Genomic DNA, 23,474 nt, shown 5'->3' on the forward strand with positions numbered 1-23,474 from the left:
GGCTGCCAGATCCGTCCTGTGGAAGCGCGTTGGGATGAGCACACACTGTGTAATCCATCATTTATTTATCACTTCTGCCTCGTTTCCCCCCCTTGCGAGCCGAGCGCAACATTCTTTGCAGGTGCCTGCAATGTGGAACGAATTGGGACTCCCCTCCCTCGTCTGGTCTGAATAAGTTATGAATGGCTCCGGCATGACTCGTCCAGGGCTGAAATTCCAAGTGCGCGCTGTGCTGATGAGTTGCATAAGTATCCTGTCTCGCCCGGGAACAGATGGCTCCCAGGCCTGACGGGTACAGGGGGAGTCTGGAATGTTACACGTGACCATTTGCACTTTGTCTGGGACACATTTGCAAGCGGGGCTGGGCCCGACAGGATCAGCGCCCCTGCGTGTCACTAGCGAGTCAAGCCCCTCAGTTAACTGAGGGTGCGGAGAGCCGTGCTGGGGTGCAGAAGCCGGGTGTTCAGATCTCACCCATGACGCTCCGGGAGGAGGCCACTGATGTGTTCGCATTTCCCATTTGGGCGAGCAACGCGCCGCTGCTCAGATATTTGGGGGCCAGCCCCAGGGAATGTTTCCCAGCATCCTCGCCTCTCGGCAAACCCCCCAAGCAAAGGGGCAAGAAATGCATGTGGGGCTTGATCCAAACCTCTCTCCAGCTTCAAAGGGCTATGGGTCAGGTTGGGGTCGGGCCACTCCATGCCAGGAATGTATCCCCCTCCGATTTCTGCCGCCGGTGATGTGCTTTCCGTGTGGAACTCAAAGATCAAAGGCCCGGTTCTCCCCGACCGGCTCCCGAGTGCAGCCATGGACCCCCGGCCCAGTAGAAAACCACCTCATTCTCTCACCTGAGAGCCCGGGCGACGAGGGCTGGGCAGGCCTTCACGTACCCTCCAGTCGGTCAGTCTGAGCTGCCAGCACCGCTATGTACCGCAGCTCAGAGGGCACCTGGTCCCTCTGCGTGGGTCCCGCTGCCTCCCTTCTGACCCGAGCTCTGCAAGAACCAGCTTCCCAGCCCACAGCTCCTCAGCCTCTGCTCTGCACCGCACATCCCGCTTCGGCTCACCACGTCCCACGGCCTTTGGGAAAACATGCCTCCCCCTCTCCAGGAATCACCGGTCCACAGGGACAACGAGACCAGAGTCCTGTCTCCGGTAGAGGTGGGTGAGAAGGTGCAGGGTGCACCACAATGCAACTGCAGCTCACCATCCTTAGGGGGACCAGCTTCCTCATGCTGTTAATGAGTAGTTGGCTCTGGGCCTGAAGCGGCTGAGCCTCACATTGCTGCCCTGGCTCCTTTCTAGCTAAAAACCAAGGGAGCTCCTTGCAGGCTGGTGTCTGCAGAACTCATCTCCAGAAGCCTACGTAAAAGGGTGCTCCGAGGAGGAGGGAGACAAATGGTTCTCCATGATAGAAGAAGTATTAACGGGCTGAAACTGCAGCAAGGGAGGTTTAAGTTGGACGTTAGGAAAAATTTCCTTTCGGGGCGTTTGAGCACTGGAGTGAATTAATTGCCGGGGGAGGCTGTGGAATCTCCATCGGGAGATTTTTCGGAGCAGGCTGGACAGACACCTGTCAGGGATGGTGCTTGTGAAACGCCAATAGGCGGAACCAAACCCCTGGAGGTTCGGGCACGAACCTCGACCGCGTGAGCGAAAAGCCGACTGGCTCTCCGCTAAGGCTGTGGAGCAAACGCCTCCTGTCTCTAGGTGGTCTCAGAGCCACGCCATGATACAGTGACGCACACCCAACAGGTGGGTGGGTTACACTTGGTCCTGCCGCGAGGGACTGGACCCTGGAGGTCCCTCTGGTCCCGGGAGTCCGTGAATACAGTGGCCTAGAGCACAGCAGGGGACCAGCACCTCCGAGATACTTCCACTGCGCAGAGGTCTAGTCCTTATTTGGCTCTCCCTGAGCTCTTGACCGCAGGAGCATCCTGTGGCAGTGGATGCTGGTTGCTGGGGGAGTTTTCGGCACGTAGCCAGAGCTGTGCTCTTGGGCGCTCGTGAGACCCCTCTGAGCCTTCTGTGGCACACGAGGGAGCCGGCTCTCTGGGTCCCATCATGGCGCTGGAGGAGCTCCAGACCCACGCCACGCTCGTCACCGAACGCTGACCCCGCGCCGGCGCCCTGTGCCCAGCCGAGTGCTGACGGGGCCTCTCCGCAGGGCTGGAGGCTGCCTGGAGGAGGTCTCACGGCGGCTCTGGTGATCGTGAGACGATCCCTTCTCTTCAGCGTGGGGCTTCCTCCGCCACACCAGGTGCATTCTGGGATGTTGTCAGGTGGGCCGGCTCTCGGAGGAGCCCACGGGAACGGGATACGCCCGTCTCCACGCTCCTGCTGGCTGCGCCTTCCAGCAAGGCCGTGACCCTGTCCCCCGTGCCGAGCCGTGTGCGGTGGGGCAGCGCAGCTGAGCGGGTGCAGCGCGGGGCCGGGGAGGAGACCGGCACCAAGTCCTGGCGATTGACTGGCAGAGGGGGGGCTGTGGCAGCAGGACCCGGCGTGGTCTTTGGACAGGCAGCTTGTGGGGGCCCCTTCCAGTCAAGGCGGGGGCCCCTCTGGCCAGCGGCCAGGTACAACGAGACCCCGAGAAAGCCACGTGCTGTGTTCCCTCTGCCTGGCCGTGGGCTGCCATTCCGCAGCGGTCTGGTGCTGTCCCAGGTCACGGCCTCTAGCAGCTGCGCTTGGCGTGGCCGGTGCTTTGTGGCCCCCACGGCTCTCGCCTGGCTGCCGGTGCCAGCGGGAGGCGCCGTTCCCTTCGAGCGGAAGGCTGCGTGTATCGCAACACGTGGCTCGGTGCCGAGGTCCTGCTCCCTCCTTCCCCCCGGATCCTCCCTTGCATCTGTGGCTATCCCCCTCCGGCGGCCTCGCGCACCTGCACTCCTAGCCGGGGAGGGATTTACCCTCCCTCAGGCACTCGGCGCACGGGGTCAGCCCTCGTAAACCTCTGCTGCGCCGCAGCCTAGGCCAGCTGACGTGCGGGCGCCCGCGGGGACGGCCCCCGGTGCCCCGTGCGCGTCGGCCCTCCGCTCTTCCAGGCCAGCTTCTGCACCAGGCCGGCGCACGGGGGCCGGGGTCGCTCTCCGGCCAAACAGCCGGGGCGGGCTCCCCAGGCAACGTGGCCAGAGAAAGCGGCCTCGCTTGGACGGGATCAGTGTGGATGGCTGCGGGTCCTCTCCCCCCCCCATTGCTCCCCCAGAGCACTCTGGGTAACCCCGTTCGGTGGGAGGCAGGATGAAGTCATCGTGGTCCTCGGCGCGCTCCTCCAGCTGCGCAGATTGTGGGACGTGTCTGGTGACTGACGAGGCCAGAAAGGCACATTTATGCGAGATGATATCAAGAGTTTTAATTTTTTATGAGTGAGGGGGAGCGCCCAGGGAGCCGGAGGGGGGGAGGGGGGAAGGGACGGGGGCGAAACGCGCTCGGGTTGGGTTTGTCAACCTGCAGCTGCAGAAAGTCTGCTCGGATCAAAACAACATCCCGTCCCGGCGTCCCGGCGCGGCGCAGGGAGCAGCTGGGGCCCGGCCGGGCTTGCGGAGGAGACCTCGGAGCCGGGGGTGGAGGCTGCCTGTGGGCAAAGGGAGCCGGGCGGCGCAGGCTGACAGGGGCTCTCCGGGAGCCGGCTACGGACCGCGCCTGGCAGCTCTCGGCAGGGCACCGAGAGCCCCCGTCTCTGCCAGGCCTGGGCTCCCCACAGAGAGATCTGCCAACACCCCAGCGCCCAGCCCCACAGCTGCTGCAGGCCTGCCCCCCGCCCACTCTGCCAACACTCCGGTGCCCAGCCCCACAGCCCCCGTAGCTGTTCCAGGCCTGCCCCCCGCCCACTCTGCCAACACTCCGGTGCCCAGCCCCACAGCCCCCGTAGCTGTTCCAGGCCTGCCCCCCAGCTCTGCCAACACCCCCGCACTCAGCCCCACAGCCCCGTAGCTGTTCCAGGCCTGCCCCCCAGCTCTGCCAACACTCCCGCGCCTAGCCCCACAGCCCCCGTAGTTGTTCCAGGCCTGCCCCCCAGCTCTGCCAACACCCCCGCACCCAGCCCCACAGCCCCCGTAGCTGTTCCAGGCCTGCCCCCCAGCTCTGCCAACACTCCTGCACCCAGCCCCGTAGCTCCCGTAGCTGTTCCAAGCCTGCCCCCCAGCTCTGCCAACACCCCCGTACCCAGCCCCACAGCTGTTCCAGGCCTGCTCCCCGCCTACTCTGCTAACACCCCCATACCCAGCCCTACAGCCCCCCTAGCCGTTCCAGGCCTGCCCTCCAGCTCTGCCAACACTCCCGTGCCCAGCCCCACAACCCCCATAGTTGCTCCAGGCCTGCCCCCCGCCCACTCTGCCAACACCCCCATGCCCAGCCCTACAGCCCCCCTAGCTGTTCCAGGCCTGCCCCCCAGCTCTTCCAACAACCCCGCGCCCAGCCCCACAGCCCCCCTAGCTGTTCCAGGCCTGCCCCCCAGCTCTTCCAACAACCCCGCGCCCAGCCCCACAGCCCCCGTAGCTGTTCCAGGCCTGCCCCCCAGCTCTGCCAACTCCCCCATGCCCAGCCCCACTGCCCCCCTAACCGTTCCAGGCCTGCCCCCTACCCACTCTACCAACACCCCTGAGCCCAGCCCCACAGCCCCCGTAGCTGTTCCAGGCCTGGGCTCCCCTACAGCTCTACCAACACCCTTGCACCCAGCTCTGCTCCCGGGGAGCCAGCTGCCACCCCCGGCTGCAAACTCCGGTACAGAGCCAACAGCGCGGGGTGGCAGCCAGCTCACTGGGAGCCGGTGCACCTTGGAAGCCACTTTTAAGCCGGCTCCCATCACATACCAGCTCCCGTCTGCTGGCTCCATTCCCAGGGAGCCGGCTGTTGCTCCACGCTGATCCAGAGCCCACAGTGTGGGGCAGAAGCCAGCTCCTCAGGAGCCAGCGTATAAGACAGCTCCTGGTGCGTACTGGCTCCTCGCCCTGTCTCTGCTCCAGGCCCCACTCCCGGGGGCTGGCTGCTGCCACGTGTTGTGGTGTCTGATACGGGGTGGCCCGGTTCCCTGGGAGCAGGGCTGGGAATCGGCGTGAAACCGCTAAGCTCCTACTTCTGGGTGAACCGTTAGAAGGGTTACGCTCGTCCAGCCCTAGCCTGGGCCCTTTGGTTGTTATGAAACGTCGTTATTGTTCCCCCAAACAGCTCAGCCGGGCTGGACTAGCAGGTCTTTAAGGTCAGGGAGGGCGGGGGGCGGAGGGGGGGAGTGAACCGGGGCTCTGTTTATAAAACTCCACTGCAGCGGGCTGTTTGTGAGTGGAGACCCCCCCCAAAGGCTGCTTCCGCTCTCGGAGCAGGGTCAGCTGTCACATCCGCCAACTGCCCCCTTCTCCCCAGCCCGGGTTCGCAGGGAGGCACTGTAGCTTTGCGTGCTCCCTCCTTGCCAAGAGGAGGCAAATACAAGAGGGCTGCAGGTAAGTCCCTGGCTTCCCCTCTGCCCCTCGACAGGCTGCCGTCCCGTCATTCGGCTCCGCGGCTGGTGCACGGGGGACCACCGTGTGAGACCGAGCTGACCCACAGCTGACCCTGTGCACCTGCAGGGTGCAGGGGGCTACTCCCCAGCCCTGAGGGTGGCATGCACCCTGCTCCTCGAACTGCACGTGCGTGGTTGGGCCCAGCTCGCCCAGCGTCCGTGTGCACGGGTGAACAAGGGGAAACCTGACCCTAGAGGGCACGAAGGCAGAGCGAGGACCAGCAGGGGGAAGTGGAAGTCGGAACACTGCAGAGGGGAAATGAGGAACACGTTTCTAAGAGGGAGAGGGACGCGCTGCTGGAAGACCTCGCCCAAAGATGGGGCGGATTCCTCGTCACTTGGAGGCTGTGAATCAAACCTGGACATCCCCGTTATAACGGTCTGTTGCAGCTCGAACAGACGTGGGGGGGGGGGTTGATCCCGGCGTGACTCGGGGAGGTTCTCTGGCCTGGGGTAATCAGCACACGAACGATCCCTTCTGCTCTTGGAGTCTACAGACCCTGCCTGCGGAGGGACCCGCTCGAAGGAGAAGTGGGAAGATGCTCTTCAGACCGCAGTGGGCCTCGGCGTTCCTGCTGAGTCACAGAATCCGAGAGCACTAGGACTGGAAGGGACTCGCGCGGTCATCGACCAGTGGTCTAGACCAGTGGTCCCCAATGCGGTGCCGGCGGGCGCCATGGCGGCTGCCAGAACATTTATATGTGCCCGCCCAAACATCTGGGCTGGCCCCGCCCCTGGCACACGGCACATACGTGGTGCCAGTCCCCTGCCCTCATGGCAGGACCAGGCACCGTCTAGACCAGTGGTCCCCAACCTTTCACGGCTGCCGGGCACCCGGGGCGGGGCCGCTCACGCACTGGGCATCCGGGGGTGGGGCCACACATGCGCCATGCGCCTGGGGCTGGCACTGAACATGTGCCACGTGCCCAGGGTAGGAGCCACCCATGTGCCACGCGCCCGGGACTGGCACCACGTATGTGCCGTGTGCCAGGGGCGGGGCCAGCCCAGATGTTTGGGCGGGCACATATAAATGTTCTGGCGGCCGCCATGGCGCCCGCCGGCACCGCATTGGGGACCACTGGTCTAGACCATCCCTGACAGGTGTCTGTCCAACCTGCTCTTCAGTATCTCCAGCGATGGGGATTCCATCACGCCCCTTGGCAATTTATTCCAGTGTTTCACCGCCCCAACAGGTAGGAAGCCAACAAGAGTCTGTCAACACGGGACCAGTTCGAACCAGGTGTAGGATGGTTTGTGCCATGCGGAAGCGGCTCTCATGAGTAGCACTTACTAGAACCTACCAGTCCTGTCCTGGGCAGAGGCCCTGGAACAAAATGCTCTGTTGTCACAGAAGATGCTGGTCCCCAGCGCTGGTTGGGAAGCCATTTTCCATCAGCGAATGAGCTGCCTTCCGAATCATGCTGGGCTGGCGGACATGGCACCAAATGGCCACAAACGTGCTAACAGCGCGGGAACGTCTCGTCCCCCGCCACATTTGGAACGCCCCTGTTTAGAGCGGAGGCTTTGGAGATGACGTTTCATGGAGAGACGAACGTTCTGCTCGAATGCAACGTAGCATTTGCTCATGTGCAGCTGGAACAAACCGTTTCGATCGCCTCCCCCGTCCCGCAACGCAACGCAACGCAACGCAATGCAACGCAACGCAACGTGTGGCCCAGAATGTTCCCACTTGGAGGGTTTCAAAGGTTTCCAAGTCGCTCTCGAGACAGATTTCAAAATCCTTCATGGGCGGATGCGGTCAGAGTGTGGTGGAGCTCGGTGAGCTCAGATGAAGTCGTCTGGACGGAGATTCAGGGGATCGTGCGTCCCTGCCTTGCTCGGTCTGCGGCAAGTCATGGCAGCTGTCGGGGCCTCGTATCCCCGTGGGTATAAAGGGGAAATAACGCTTCCTCCCCCTTTGTCTTGTCTGCAGGCTCGTAGGGGCAGGGCAGCGTATCGCGTTGTGTGGGTACGTCAACATGGGCACGGAAGGGACAGCGTCCGGTCGTGTAGACACACCGGCCCTCGCTCTGGCGCATTAAACTTAGTAGAGTAGCTACAGCTGCACGTTGGATGGGACAGGCTGGCTGCCCATGACTGTGCCCAGAGCATCAGATGGGCATGGACTAGCTGCCACTTTGAGCACGCTAGTTCCTGTCTGCCCCACGTGCTTCTGTAAGACAAAATAAACTAGAACTAAATAAGGTCAGTGGTCCAAAGGGCGGAGAGGAGACCCTGTGCAGTCTGTCGGAGGGGCGGTTTCCCTCGGGAGCTGGCGGTTTTCGGATAGCGCCACGTGCCGTGAGAAGCCATTTTTGCCACGTTCCCTGTTTCCGCCGCTGTGCGGCTAGCATGAGTCAGAATTCGGCTTGCGCCTTCCTGCTCCGTCTTTGTGGGGCTTAATGAGTCCTCTGCCGTCTCCCAGCAATTAGCAGGGCACTTAACCGTCCCTGGGAGCTGTGCAAACAAACAACAACACAAGGAGGCCAGACTTCCGGGAGGCATTTCATTTCATGCCTAAGCCAGTACCAGAGAGCCAATTACTCCGCTTCTGAGCCCACACAGCTGCATTAGCCGGCCTCGGGCTGTCTCCTGGCCATCAATCAGCCCGTCTCCCGGTGCAGCCCAGACAGCAGAACTAGGTTATAAAGACACTAATCAATCAGAGATGCTATTAGATAAACAGAGCGGCAGAAGCCAAATTAATGCTCCTCTTCTTCTTAAAAGGGATTAAAAAAAACCAGTTAATTGCTCATTAGGTGCCGTCAGCTCCACACGCCGCTCAGCGCCAGCCGTGCCGTGGGGCGGCTTGAGAACAGTCTGCCTTCCTAAGACCTGGCTCCAAGGAGCGCATGGTTCCGTGGCGGAACAGGTGCCTGCGTTTGCGGAGGGCTGCCCCGTTCGCCGGCCGGCAGGGAAGCTGAGAAGAGAAGCGTGCCGCCGTACAGCCAGGGGGAAGCACCGCCTCGTGGTTACCGGACAGGGCAGGAGATCGGGTTCATCGATTCATGGAGTGTAAGGACAGACGGGACCATTAGATCCTCTAGCCTGGTGATTCTCCACCAATTCACCAGCGAGGGCCGCATCCCACCCTGGCTGTATGGCTCTGGGGCGGTCCCCTGGGCCGCAGGGGCGTGCCGATTGGGCTGCAAGAGGCCCACAGGCCATGAGTTGAGAACCACTGATCTCACCTGACCTCAGTGACATGGGCCAGGGAATTCCACTTTTCCAGTCCCCCCCGCTCGGACTTGTGTGGAGCGTCCCCTCTCCACCCGGTTACCTCCTTTAATGCCAATCTGCTTACAGGTTTTGATGGACAGGCCTGGGTTCTTCTGGATCCTGCCACCCACTCAGCAGGGTGTATCCTCTTTATTTTTCCCTATGAATTTATTTGGGGGTGCCTTTGCCCCCCTCACTCCTTCCTGCCAGGTCAGTGGGAGGAAAATTCCCCACCGGGGCAGCCTGGGAGGAAAATTCCAACCACAGGGTAATCCCCACGTACTTGCCAGATAGCTGGAGACTTCCAAGAAATAACACAAACACATACAATAGGTTCAACGCAATAATTCTATTAAACAGGAGACAAATAGAACATAACAGAGCAAAACACTATGGCTGTGTCTACACTGGCAAGTTTTTCTGGAAAATCATCTGATTTTCCGGAAAAACTTGCCAGCTGTCTACACTGGCCGCTTGAATTTCCGGAAAAGCACTGACGATCTCCTGTAAAATCATCAGTGCTTTTCTGGAAAAACTATGCTGCTCTCATTCAGGCAAAAGTCTTTTTCCGAAAGACTTTTGCCCAAAAGGGTCAGTGTAGACAGCATAGTTCTGTTTTCCGCAAAAAAGCCCCGATCGCGAAAATGGCGATTGGGGCCTTTTTGCGGAAAAGCGCGTCTAGATTGGCCACAGATGCTTTTCTGCAAAAAGTGCTTTTCTGGAAAAGCATCCTGCCAATCTAGACATGCTTTTCCGAAAATGCTTTTAACGGAAAACTTTTCCGTTAAAAGCATTTCTGGAAAATCATGCCAGTGTAGACGTAGCCTATTTTTAAGTTCCCCAGTGCCCACGTGGCTAATACCTGTAATTTGTCCCAGTCACGTGAATTGATGTAGCAAATGTAAGATTAGTGTCCTGTGGGTACACGTACTTTGTTGGGGCCCTTGATGAGCGAGGACCCCGAAATTCGTCTCTGCCGTGGTTCCGCAGGGTGGCTGACGGGGTTCAGTACAGCCCAAACGTCTCTCAAACGGGAGAAGGTGGTAAATCCCTCCACAGGTTTAATATGCAGTGAAATTCCCAAAGCCTTACTCCCTGGCTTGAGGACACAGTTCAGGGAGTAGGGGGTCCCCAACACAAATTCCCTGACTGACCAGCTAGAAGATGGTGCACTCACAAACTCCATGCCTGATCCTCTGGTTCAGAGATGACTCTGGACTCCTCAGTCACTGCAGAGGGCTGGTCTCGGCTGGCAGGGATCCTCTTCAGGCAGGGATCAGGCGGCTTCCGTCCCAGGATCTCCCCTCCCCACAAAGGGGTGCAGGCTCAAGGGGCAGATTACAGCGCTGTACTAAAATCCAAACCGTCGCCTCCTAGCCCAGCGCCCAGACACCCACCCAGCCGGCAGCAGCCCTGAACTAGCCACAGAGCAGAGCTGCCCATGCGGTGACTGGTCTCACCGAGGGAGCTGGAGGGCTAGCTCAGCCTGGCTGGGGAAGTTTCCCAGCAAACTCCACAAACTGGGACTCAGGAGAGGAGAAAGGAAAAGCCCAGCGGAGGGATCTTGCTTTCGGGTCCCCAGAGGCCAGTTCTTCGGGGGCACCCTGCATGCAGGCCTGGGGCGTACCAGCCCCCCACACAGCCAGCCCGGCCCTTGCCCTGGCTGGCTCCAGACGCACGCCCCAAAAATGGCTTCTCCCCTCTCCTGAACTCCCGGGAGGGGCATCTCACTCCCTATGGGTTGCCAGGCGGACTCCAAGTTTGCCTGGGCTCCCCTTCCCTACCAGGGACAGCGTGCCAGCCTCTCCCTGAGCTGCCAGCCGACAGAGCCCCAGGAATCTAAGTCATCTCCTTGGGGGTTACACAGGTTTGACGGAGGCATCTCTTCCGGCGAGGGCCCTGGAGAGCAGCCGGAGAGAGGGGGAGTTGGTTGTCAAGCCCCGGGGAGTCGGTTGTCAAGCCCCCTCCCTCGGCAATCCAGGGTGTCTCATTTCTCGTTGGACTCGGGCTGCTTTACGATCCTCTGACCCCCTCTACGACTTTGTCCAGGGCTCCTGAACTTCCTGGGCATGCTCCTGCCCCGGGGGAGTTTTGCAGTTGCCTTTGATGAGCGCAGGACTAAACTCCGTGTCCTCCAGTCTCTCCGCCTGACCCATGGGGCTGCCCAGGCTCTGTCTGCAGACCTCCCAGCGGCGCAATGAGGCACCGACATGGGACTGGCCATGAACCGCCACCACTCCTGTGCTTGCAAAGTGCTTTGCTCTCCCCAGCCGGAAGGTGCTGCCCAAATGCCGAATAGCATCACCACAGCGCCTACTTAAAATAAATTAATGGAGATTACCTATCTCCTAGAATTGGAAGGGACCTTGAAAGGTCATCGAGTCCAGTTCCCTGCCTTCACAGCAGGACCAAGCACCATCCCTGACAAATTTTTGCCCCAAATGGCCTTCACAAGGATTGAACTCACAGCCCTGGGTTTAGCAGGCCAGTGCTCTAATATTTGCTGGGAGTAGGAAGGGCCAGGCTGGGAAAGACTCATCTAAAGGAACCTACCATCCTGGTCAGACTGGAAAGGACCCGGGATCCATCTCAAGGTCAGTGTCCCATGCTGGTGGGAGTCTCCAGTGGCTCACTCCACCAATGCCATGGCTCTCCAGCCAGTCCCAAAGGGGCAGAGTCAGGTAAGGGCTGACACTGTCAGTCTAGAGACACACAAACCCAGGCATTCACTGGAGTGTTGTGAGCCGGACACGAGGAGTCATTCTGCCGCTCTACTCTGTGCTAATTAGGCCTCAGTTGGAGGATTGTGTCCAGTTCTGGGCTCCACATTTCAAGAAAGATGTGGAGAAATTGGAGAAGGGCCAGAGAAGAGCGACAAGACTAATGAAAGTTCTAGAGAACATGACCTAGGAGGGAAGACTGAAAGAATTGGGCTTGTTTAGTTTAGAAGAGAGAAAACTGAGGGGGGACATGAGAGCAGTTTTCAGGGATCTAAAAGGGTGTTACAAAGAGGAGGGAGAAAACTTGTTCTTCCTGGTCTCTGAGGATAGAACAAGAAGCAATGGGCTTAAACTGCAGCGAAGGAGGTTTAAGTTGGACATCAGGAAAAAGTTCCTAACTGTCAGGGTGGTGAAACACTGAAATAAATTGCCCAGGGAGGTTGTGGAATCCCCATCTCTGGAGATATTTAAGAGGAGGTTAGATAAATGTCTCTCAGGGCTGGTCTAGACAGTGCTTGGTCCTGCCATGAGTGCAGGGGACTGGACTTGATGACCTCTCGAGGTCCCTTCCAGTCCTAGTATTCTATGAGTCTATGGGTCTGTCTACACTAGCCCCCTAGTTCGAACTAGGGAGGTTAATGGAGGCATTTGAAGTTGCAAATGAAGCCCAGGATTTAAATATCCCGGGCCTTATTTGCATCTTCCTGTCCGGGCATCATTTTTAAATCCCCTTAGTCCGAACTAACTGCCCGCAGCTACACGTGGCAGTCAAACGTTAACGTGAACTAAGTCCTTAGTTCGAGTTAACTGTTACACCTCGTGGCTGTTACATACCCTATGGCTACGTCTAGACTGGCATGATTTTCCGCAAATGTTTTTAACGGAAAAGTTTTTCCGTTAAAAGCATTTGCGGAAAAGAGCGTCTAGACTGGCACGGATGCTTTTGCGCAAAAGCACTTTTTGCGGAAAAGCATCCGTGCCAATCTAGACGCGGTTTTGGGCAAGAAAGCCCCGATCGCCATTTTCACCATCGGGGCTTTTTTTGCGCAAAACAGTCCTCCCCTGTCTACACTGGCCCTCTTCGCAAATACATTTGTGCAAGAGGGCTTATCCCTGAGCGGGAGCATCATAGCATTTGCACAAGAACACTGACTATCTTACATCAGAGCGGCAGTGTTCTTGCGGAAATTCAAGCGGCCAGTGTAGACAGCTGGCAAGTTTTTCCACAAAAGCAGCTGCTTTTGCGGAAAAACTTGCCAGTCTAGACGCAGCCTAAGAGAAGCTGTTCCAAACCACATTTCTCACCATAGTTCTTATCTCACATGCTATTCTTCACAAGCCAGAGCTGAGCTTTTTCTCTGACCTAGGCCCAACAATGTTCCACCACCTCTCTCATTCGCTCATTCTCTCGTTCGGGCAAAAACCCGTCTTGAGCAAATGCTTTTGCGCAAGAGGGCCAGTGTAGACAACGCGGTATTGTTTTGCGCAAAAAAGCCCCGATGGCGAAAATGGCGATCGGGGCTTTATTGCGCAAAACCGTGTCTAGATTGGCACAGACACTTTTCTGCAAAAAGTGCTTTTGTGGAAAAGCATTTGTGCCAATCTAGACGCTCTTTTCTGCAAATGCTTTTAAAGGAAAAACTTTTCCGTTAAAAGCATTTGCGGAAAATCATGCCAGTCTAGACGTAGCCTTAGTGTATGAGGCTTAGCTGGTGGGTTTGGTTTTATTGGCATTTAGTAACTAACTTGGTCTGTTGTTTTCACTTGCAGTCACTTAAAATCCTACTTTTTATACTTAATAATCACCTTTGTTTATGACCAAACCCAGCATAAATAATTGCTATCTTGGTGGGGAGACGGTGCAACCAGCGTGCATATCTCTCTTTCATTGCTCAGTATAATCATTTTACACAGAGCAAGACGGGTTTATCGGGGGGTTTGGTCCTCTTGGGGCTGTGCTCCTGTAACTAGCCCTCCCAGAGTGGAGTGGGTTCAGCATCTGTGTTACTCTGCTGGGGGGCTGCTACCCCAACTCTGTGTCTTTGCTGGAGGAGACAACGAAAGCTTCTGGCCCAGTGGGACAGGGTGGTGGGGAGGCGCAGAAGACAGGTAAGTGGGCTCAGCGGAATGGAAAGCACACTGGGGGGACATCTCTGGGATCCTACCCGCTTCACACTCCTTCCACCTAGCCCTGGATCTAGCTCCATTCTTGGCTTTTCCCTGCCCACTCCTGCCTCAAAGGGGGCTGAAGCCGTGAGTGGTGCCCACCTACGGGGGCGTCTGGGGTGCTAGAGAGTGGCAAAGCTGGGCAGTGTCTGAGTTGGCGGAAGAGACACGTCTTGCCACATGCACTGAGCACACGACTTTCCGAGGGGGGAGGCAGCAGAACATACGTCTGCAGACCTGCAAAGCAGCCTACTCTGCACAAAATGTCCCGGCTTCTGCCCTCCACCGGGGATGTCTCCACTGACTGAGATGAACCAGGGCCTCTGCTGGCCCGGTCGTTAGCATTACAAAACCTTGCCCAATAGTTCAGCTCTATTGGCCCCACAACTCCCCCACCCCATGCTTCTCTGTCCCTCTCTCATGCTCCCCCCAGCTGCCTTTCCCAGTGTCCTCCACCTTTCCCAACCCTGTTGTCCTCGCCATTCCTCTCAGCTGTATCCAGTTTCCTCGTGCCGGAATGCAGCCCCCCCAGGCGGAATCCAGTGCTCAGAACAATGCATCCAGCCGGCCCCCGCGTGGCAGGTAGCATCCATCGCCCAGTTCTCATGTGCGCGCTCCAGCGTGGTGCTTCCAGTGGCTGGCCTGAACTAGCCCCCCACACTGCTAACTCCGGTTGCATTTCTCTTCCAATCTATCCCCATCCTCCCCAGACACCCCTATGGCCACGGGAGCCCAGGGCCAGCCCCCCGGGGGAATTTCCATAGGACGTCTGGTGAATTCCATATCACCACGGCCTTGCATTTGTAGTCACAGCTCCTGAGTGCCGTGCAGGCCTGTCCCAGGGCCGTGGTGTGGGTGGGCTTGGTTAACCCTTTCCCCATTTCAGGTCGTTAAAGGAACGAATCCACAAAGGACTGGCCTTCTTGTGAAGACCTTCTGATTCTTCGCCCCAGCCCTGGCTGCCATCTTGGACTCTTTCAGGCCATTGAGGCCAACTCTGGGCCCCCCACTACAGGAAGGATGTGGCTGCATTGGAGAGGGTCCAGCGGATGGTGACTGAAATGATAAGGTGGCTGGAGTGCATGATCTACCAGGAGATACTAATGGCTTTGGGTCTGTTTAGTCTGCAGAAGAGAAGAGTGAGGGGGGATTTGAGAGCAGCCTTCAACTTCCTGAAGGGAGGTTCCAAAGAGACTGGAGAAAGGCTGTTCTCAGTAGTGACGGATGGCAGAACAAGGAGCAATGGTCTCAAGTTGTAGTGGGGGAGGGCTAGGCTGGATAGTAAGACAAACGATTTCCCTAGGCGGGTGGGGAAGCGCTGGGATGGGTTCCCAAGGGAGGGGATGGAATCTCCATCCCTAGAGGTTTTTACATTCTGGCTTGACCAAGCCCTTGCTGGGATGAGTTTGTTGGGGTTGGTCCTGCTTTGGGCAGGGGGTTGGACTCAATGGGTATGTCTAGACAACAGGCTTTTGTCGACAGAAGTTTTGTCGACCGCTACTGTTGACAAAGCTTCTGTCGACAAAGAGCGTCTAGACTGCAGCCAGTTCTGCCGACAAAGCAAGCCGCTGTGTCGACATGAGAGCGTAGACGCAAAGGACAGTGTCGACGCAAGAACACCGTCTGGCGGCAGAACTCTGTCCACAGAAGGCGTTATTCCTCGGAGAATGTGGTTTACCGCCGTCGACAAAACTGTCGACTTTATGTCAACAGAACTCGGCGGCAGTGTAGACGCAGGGATAGTCTGGTCAACAACAGTCCCCTTTTGTTGACAAAACCCTGTCGTCTAGACACACCCAGTGACTCCTGAGGTTTCTTCCAGACTTGGGCTTCTGTACTTCTCCCATCTTAGTCCCAGAGGCCTCCACTCTGCCTGTGTTCCCTGGCCTCCACTCTGCCTGTGTTCCCTGCCTTTATCACTCATTTGTCCAAGGCAAGCCCTTCTCCTCCAACACCCCTGAAAGAGCCCTCCTCCCCTTCCAGGTGGCTTGGCCATGAATATTACCTTTTGGGGGACATCTGTGCCGTCAGACCCCCCTCTGCCTGCCTGGCGTAACCATTGTACCCAGCACATCACTGATTGTCACGTTACTGGATCTTGAGGGGAGCAGCCAGATCACTGCTGCACCCATAGGTGGGGGTGTTGGCTCCAAAAATAGTATAAAAGGGGGCCATGTGGGGTGTTGAATAGGAGTTTGCTGTCTGATAATCCTGTGTACACTAGTCATGTGGTTGTATAATGTCTGTGTGTGGAGTTAGGAGCCTTATAATCTGTGTGGAGACTGAATATTTCCCTGCATGTGGTTGAGCATTGGGCAGAGCCCGGCCTATGGACATGCTAATCAGCGAGGCCCTGTGAGACAATGGCTCTCAATGGGCCAAGGACACACCTAAAGCATGAGGGCTGACATCTGAGGGCTGCCAGCAGGGGACACAGGGATAGGCCGCTGGCCAGGTGACCTGCTGCAGCCAAGAAGAGATCAGGAAGGAGGTATAAAGAGGCCATGTGGGGGACTCCATTTTGTTCTCAGCTCAGCACTTCATCCCAGAGGCAGCAGTGCAGGGATTGAAGAGCCCGGAAGACCTGTGAACCCATCCTGATGATAGGATGTGCAACAAGAACTTTTAAACCAGCAGCTGCAACATCTCTGCTAGAGCCTGCATCGAGAACTGGGAGATTCGGTGCATGTAACGTACTATCCTTTAACAACCTCACTCTCATGCTTTTCTTTATTGTAATAATAAACCTTTAGATGTTAGATGCTAAAGGATTGGCCCAGCGCGATTTGTGGGTAAGGTCCAGAGGGTAAATTGACCAGGGATCTGTGGCTGGTTTCTTGGAACCGGACAGAACTTGTTCGGGGTAGGTGGGATTGGGTGCTAGGACCCCCCACCTGTGTATGAGGCCCGGGGCCATCTGGGGCACGGATATTGCTGGGGTGCCGGAGGGGTTTTGCTCATGAGGCTTCATGCAGGCAGCTGAAGCGCTCTGTGGGACTGGTTTGTGGCCTGTTTGGAGAGGTCACCAGTCTGGGGGCTGTAAGGAGCCCCGGATTCGAGCAATTCACCCTGAGCGGATGCCCTCAGCTGTGCCCAGACACGGCCCGGTCGGTCACACTGACGTCGCTGTGCTCGCTGCCTTGGCTGTATCGCCCAAGCCTGCTACCCCGGCAGAAGAAGACGGTGAAGTGAGCTGGCCGGGTTTGCTCTGGATAAGCCTGTGCTGGGCCCTGCCCGTTGCCGGTGGACGCTGGGCACTCCTACCTCAGCCGCGTGCTGTCAGCCCGGCAACGTCCTGGCCTTGGCGTAGATTCCTTAGCTAGTGTCGTCCGTGCCCACCACCAAGCAAATAACCAGTGCCCAGGGAGCATGTTCAGCCAGACGTACGCAGCCCTTTGGCTTCCCGCCTCATGCGCTCGCCCGCGGGGGAGGTTCCCGCAGGGGAGTCACGGCATGAGAAAGGGGAATGGCCCCTCAGGGGACACAGGGCACGACGCTGCCGGGACGCGCCGCGTTCAAGCCTGTCACATGCACCTTCTTCGCTGATGGCCACAGCTCTGTGGTAGAGTTTGGCCTTTGTCCCAGGGGAGCCTGCCCATGCCAGGCTGCATGAAGGCCACAGGGTGCAGCTCATGGCTTCCCTGCCCTGTGGGGGGACGAAAGGCTTGTAAGGGCTCAGCTGCGAAGGCCCAGAAGATGAGGAAGCTCTTGAGCAGAGGGACGTCTTGGGGAGCCAGTGAGGGCGCTAGGCAGAAGGGGAACCGAGGGCAGGCGTTGAGGGTCACCCGAAGAACAGAGCCATGAGGACCAATCCCTAGAAACCTAGAACTGGAAGGGCCCTCGAGAGTCATCGAGTCCAATCCCCTGTCCTCCCGGCAGGACCAGGCGGCATCCACTAGCCAACCTGCTCTTAACTATCTCCAGAGATGGGGATTCCACAACCTCCCTGGGCAATTTATTCCAGTGTTTAACCACCCTGACAGGCAGGAAGTTTTTCCTAATGTCCAACCTAAACCTCCCTTGCTGCAGTTTAAGCCCCTTGCTTCTTGTTCTATCCTCAGAGGCCAACGAGAACAATTTTTCTCCTTCCGCCCTGTGAAACCCTTTTCAATACTTGAAAACCGCTCTCGTGTCCCCTCTCGGTCGTCTCCTTTCCAAACTAAACAAGCCCAGTTCTTTCAGTCGTCCCTCATCGCTCATGTTCTCTAGACCTTGCATCAGTTTTGTTGCGCTTCTCCAGTTTCTCCACATCTTCCCTGAAATGTGCCTTTGACCTCTCCTGACAGCAGAGCGGGAGCCTTTCCCCAGGTGATGGCATGAGGCCTCACCCCTGAGGTCTTGCTTCTGAGGAGCCTGGCAGACAAGATGGCAGACTTGGGGTGGGGATGGTGGCACATATTAATTCCCTCTCCCCCCAGCTAAGATGTTGGCGTTCAGGCCTATTTTGCCAACCAGATTCAGTCTTGGGTTAGATTAACTAGCTCCATGACGGGACATTGCTCGCGCTACACAAGCCTCATTTAACTGCTTGGGAGCCCATCAGGGGAAACCGAGGCAGGGTTCGCAGCAGTGATTCCGCATCGGGCCAGTCAGGACGCATGCTAGTCTTGATACCAAGTGACTGTGCATCAAGCACGCGGCTTCCCAAGCACCATGGCTGTTCCCTGCTGCAGGGTGGCGCCCGACAGCAGACGGAGAACGACTCGGAGCTACGTTTTCAGCCCTGTGGTAGCCGGCGCCCAGGGGAGTTAGGCCCCTATATACTTTTTTGGCTTTGAGCCAGAGTGCATTTCCATGACCCCGGCATGCCATTGCTGCCTTGGTCTTTGGTTAAGCAGCTTCCCCTGCGTGGCGCTCGCCAGCCCTGCCCTTACAGCCCGAAATCTCTGGCGCGACCCAAGCTAGCTCTGTGTCCCTGGGTGGCTGCAGGCGGCAGACACTGTTCTACTTGCTTTTCCATTAGGAGAGGCTTTTCCCTGCCAGCTCCCCACCCAAAGAGCCAGCTCCCGCTGCAAATCACATGGGCTTTGAGGGCTGTAAATCCATAATTAGCACCTAATTAATTACCAGCTGTTTTCCACACTAATGACCCGCTAATAAACGAGGAAGTCATGTTGTCGGGTCCTGGCACATTAGCGGGGAAACATGATCCTGTGTGAAGCCGGCTAATTCCCCAGTGCTGCCCATGCCGGGAGGTGGGATGGGCGGGACTGTGAGTTCTGGGGGAACAAGCCCCCCCCCCCCCGTCAATGCCCGTGGAACTGTTGGTGAGATCCCGACGGGCTTCGTGCATCCTTTGTGTGTCACAGGTGGGGGTTTCGGGGCGCCTGCCTCACTTCTCTGGTCACCGCCAAGTTCACAGGCAGCACGAAGCCTCCCAAGCCAGATCCTGACCTATGCCACAGCCAATTTGTCCTGCACCTGGATTAAGGGGCGTGGCTAAAGAAAAGGGGCGTGGCCAGTGCAGGCATAACGAGAACAGCCAGACTGGGTCAGACCCAAGGTCCACCTAACCCAGTGTCCTGTCTGCTGACAAAGGCCAACGCCAGATGCCCCAGAGGGAGTGAACACAACAAGGAATCACTAAGTGATCACTCCCCTGGCACCCATTTCTACCCCCAGACAAACAGAGGCCAGGGACACCATTCCTGCTCATCCTGGCTAATAGCCATTGATGGACCTACCCTCCCTGAATGTGTCTAGCTCGTTTTTGAACCCGATTAAAGTCCTGGCCTTCACAACATCCTTTGGCGAGGAGTTCCACAGGTTGACGGTGCGTGGCGTGAAGAAAAACTTCCTTTGGTTTGTTTTAAACCTGCTAACTATTCATTTTGTTTGGTGCCCCCTAGTTCTTCCATCATGGGAACAAGGAAATCACTTTTCCTTACTCACACCAGGCATGATTTTATAAACCTCTATCCTATCCCCCCTTAGTCTCCTTTTTTCTAAGATGAAAAGTCCCAGCCTTTTTAATCTCTCCGCCTATGGGACCTGCGCCAAACCCCACATCATTTTTGCTGCCCTTTGCCATGCGCTGCCTCCCCGAGGCTGCCCTAACTGAGGTTGGGGGGAGGATTGGCCCCCAGCAGCAGGCTCAGAGAGAGGAAAGTAGCAGCCGGCCATTTTCCGGCGCAGACCTGACGGCAGCTTGGCTGGCGCCCAGGATGGCCGCCCTGCTGGAAAAACCCAAACTCGGGCAAGTTCTGCAGCGAGTGAACGAAATAGCTCGCCCTTCGGCACACCGGCTGGTTTCCTGTGGGGAGACACCCTGACAGCCAGCCCGCTTCGTCCAGCCCGCCGGGAAATCTCCCCGGCTAGCCGGCAAAGGGCAGGGGGGTTTCTGCAGAGGGATCATGTTGCCTCTGCCGTTAGGGTCTCGCTGGCCCACCAGCCCGGGCCCCCCCCAGACGAAGGCTGCTGGTCTGGAGCCACAAACTGCTGTGCAGAGGGACTCCTCCCCTCCATTTTAGGGGGCTCCCTGGGGGCCAGTAGCATTGGGCGTGGCGCCAGACAGCTGGCGACGGTCAGTTCTTCTTAGCCAAGGTCCTTTTCCTCCCAGTGTGTGCGGCTGCAGCCCCCCCTCCCAAAATGGCACCCTTGTCACCCCCATCACCCTAACCCCCCCACCCCTGCTCTGAGCCCCCCAGGCACTAAATACAATTTTCTGCTAGTCTTGAGGTACCTTGAGGCCCACCCAGCGGCCGGCCCAGGGGCCTGGCGGTTTAGCAAGCAGGGAGCGTAAGCCGGTGTATTTGACCCTCCCTAGCGCTTGCGTGGCTGGTGCTGCGGGCAGATCCTTGGGCGGACCGTGGCTGTGGGCCACCCAGCATTAGCAAAGGCCCTTTTCCCTTTCACCACACCGGGACCCCAGTGGAAACTCTTCCACGCCACCCGGCCCAGCCGTGGCACATGCAAGAGGAACACGAGGTGCTCCACAGACCAACCCGCCCGCTGCCCTTCATGTCCTGGCCACCGCGTGTGTGCATGCGGCCACCCACCATGGCCTCAGGGCTCCTGTCCCCCGGCCTGGCTGCTTCCCTCCGTCTGGGCCATGGGCTCTGAAACGCTGCCCGCACCTCACTGCCCTGAAGAGACGTCTCTGGGCAGCCTCGCCACGGGGCCCGCGTGGCTCCCAGACAGCAAGCGGGGGCTGTATGCGTAACCACCACCGGGTGGATTTGAACCTGGGACCTCTGGAGCTGAGTATAGAGCCGCTACCCTCTGAGCAAAAAGCCAGCCGGCTCCCAGCCCCTGCTGTACAGGTCTCTTGGGCGTAACTGTTGCTGTGGTCTAGGTGCCACTTGCATTGCTCAGTCACCGCACTAGGTGTGTGGGTTACACACGTGGGGCTGGCAGGCTCCCCTACGAGAGCAGCGTGGCTGTCAGGCCTCGTGGCGGGTGGCTCTTGTGCCCGGCGGGTGGGGGAGGTGCGGCCGGTCGCTATAGGGCAGGGCCCGGGAACCTTGTTTGGGTCGGGGGCCACACACGAGCGAGAAGCCCTGAGGAGAAAGACCCTCCCCACATTCCCCTCGCACCCCACAGCCTGGGGGGCCCAGGCTAGTAGATTTTATGTGCTCCAGCACTGCGGGGGGGAACGGGGAGATCAGAGATCCCCCGTGCCGAGCCTCGAGGGCCGGCTCCAGACAAGCCGAGGGCCGGGCCTGAGGTTCCCACCTCCGCTGTAAGGGGACGTGGAGGGAGGTTCACCCCAGCGAGGCTCCTGAGGCCGGGCGTTTCGAGGCGCACAGGGCCACGGCCACTCAACGTGGCGTAAGAAATGACAGCGGCTCGGGGCAGGGTTAACCCTGCTGACCCCAGCCGAGCTGGGCGAGGGGCGCTCGCTCCCATTGAGAGCCCCAGGAATGGCGGGGTGCAGGGCCAGGCTGCGGTCCGGAGCGCCTGCGCTGGGGGGTTATGGCCCAGGTAGCGACGGGGGGAGGGGCGCGGCTGGGACAGCCCAGCTCCAGCACCTGCCTGTGCGAGGACATGCACGACCAGGGCGACGCTCGGGGCCCCTCCCCTCCCGCCACCAGCAGCCCAGCCCCCGCCAAGCGAGGTGAGACGCCCCGTCACAGGGCACTCAGAGCCCGGCCACCGGACGGCAAGGAAAGCCCGGAGCCATCTGGACTGCAGGCGCCGCGGGGCAGGGACACGATTCTGGCTGGCTGGGCAGCGGCTCCATACACCGGAGGGGAGCGGCGTGGCTGTTCGGGCTGGCTGCTTCTGACTCTTTCACATCCCCCCCACCAGGGGATCTGGCCCCCTCCCTGCTTAGCCAGCCCCAACATCCACCCAGATCCCCCCTCCCCCCAGAGGAGAAGCCGCTTCAAAGGGGCCTTCTCCCCCCACCAGCCACTGGAGACCAGAAACTCCCCCCCACACCAGGGGGCATCCCGGGATGGGGTCCCGCTCTCCCTGCTCACAAGCCCACCCACTCCGGTGCAAGAGCCGTGTCTCTAGGGCACCTTGCCCCTGCTCATCTCCTCTGCGCGGACACTTCTTCGCTCTGCCCGCGTCGCCCCTGGCCCTGGCATAGGGACTCTGCCACCCGCCTTTGCGAGCCGGGGAACCAGCTGGTCCCCCCGTATCGGCGGCAAGTATTTCTGTGATGGGAGTGGCCCGAGGTTCCGCCCCCGGCTGGCGTGCCCCCATCCTGGCCACATGCCCCAGCAACCTTACAATCGAAGCAGGCGAGACAGAGAAAGGGGGAGGAGAAACTGAGGCACAGAGCGAGGGGGTGTGTGTTTCCCCCCTGACTGACCTAGGAACCGAACCCAGAGCTCTTGATGCCCTGACCACCAGACCCCTCTTTACGCTTGCTTGGAGGCGGCTGTTTCTGGGGTGGAGCCTGGCTAACACACCCTGGCGTTTAACTAGGAATGGCTGAATCAATGCAAATTTTCCCTGACATGACCCCAGCCACGGACACTGCAGTAACTGGGGGGGCACCTGCGTGTCCATGCACTGCCCCACGGTAGCGACAGGGAAGAGGGTGCAGGGGCTCAATTTGTGGCTTGGTTGTGCTGCTGAGCACAGCACCGTGAGCACGGCCAGGCTGCGCCGCCACCACCACGGTAGGACAGCGCGCTTCCAGCGGCACCGGTATGCCACTCCCGGAACGCCACCAAGACGGGCCTTGCAAGGGGCGAGGCGCCAGGTGCCTAGACGGATGGGAGCGCGTTATGTAGTTTGAGTTCCCCACCTTGATAGGCATTTGGGGGCTTCTTCTAGAACAATGGGGGGGTCCAACACTCTAGAAAAAATGCAAGAGGGACCCCAAAAGTCTTTAGACGTCTGGGAGAGGGGTGTCAAAAACTCTAGAACTCTCGGGGTTCTACCGTCCCCAAATGGCACCAGCACCCTTGTGGGGTCTAGGCCTCCAAATGGCTCTAGAACCTCAAAAAGCCCCTCGATCCAGAGTTCGACAGCCCCGGGAGCTCTAGAGCGCTTTGGAGCACTGGAACCCCTTTTTTTTTCTAGAACTCCAAAAGCGCTAGACTTCTTGGGGGCTACTGAATTCTCGATGTGGGGGCTTTTTCATCAGTCCAGCCTCCTCCCTACCGACGTTCCCGCGAATCGTGTCCCTGTGTGTGCGGATTTTTCCACCCATGTGCGGAATAATTTTATGTGCACCCAGGGAGGTGTGAATGTGCACCACCAGTAGAAAAAAAAACTAGCTGGGGTGCTCTGTTAATCACTGGGGTGGCATTTGAATGTCTCCTGAGCGGCTGCACAAGCGCACAGCTTACAGGGAACACTGCTCTGTACCCACCAGCATTGGAGGGTAGGAATGAAGGGGGCGCCTGTGCATCTGGTTTGTCCTGGCCCCGCCCCAATCGCTGGCATTCCTAGGGGGCGAGGCTGCTTGGCACTCACCCCCGA

The sequence above is a fragment of the Pelodiscus sinensis genome, chromosome 6 (genome assembly GCF_049634645.1).
Source record: "Pelodiscus sinensis isolate JC-2024 chromosome 6, ASM4963464v1, whole genome shotgun sequence".
In the NCBI taxonomy this organism is placed as follows: Eukaryota; Metazoa; Chordata; order Testudines; family Trionychidae; genus Pelodiscus; species Pelodiscus sinensis.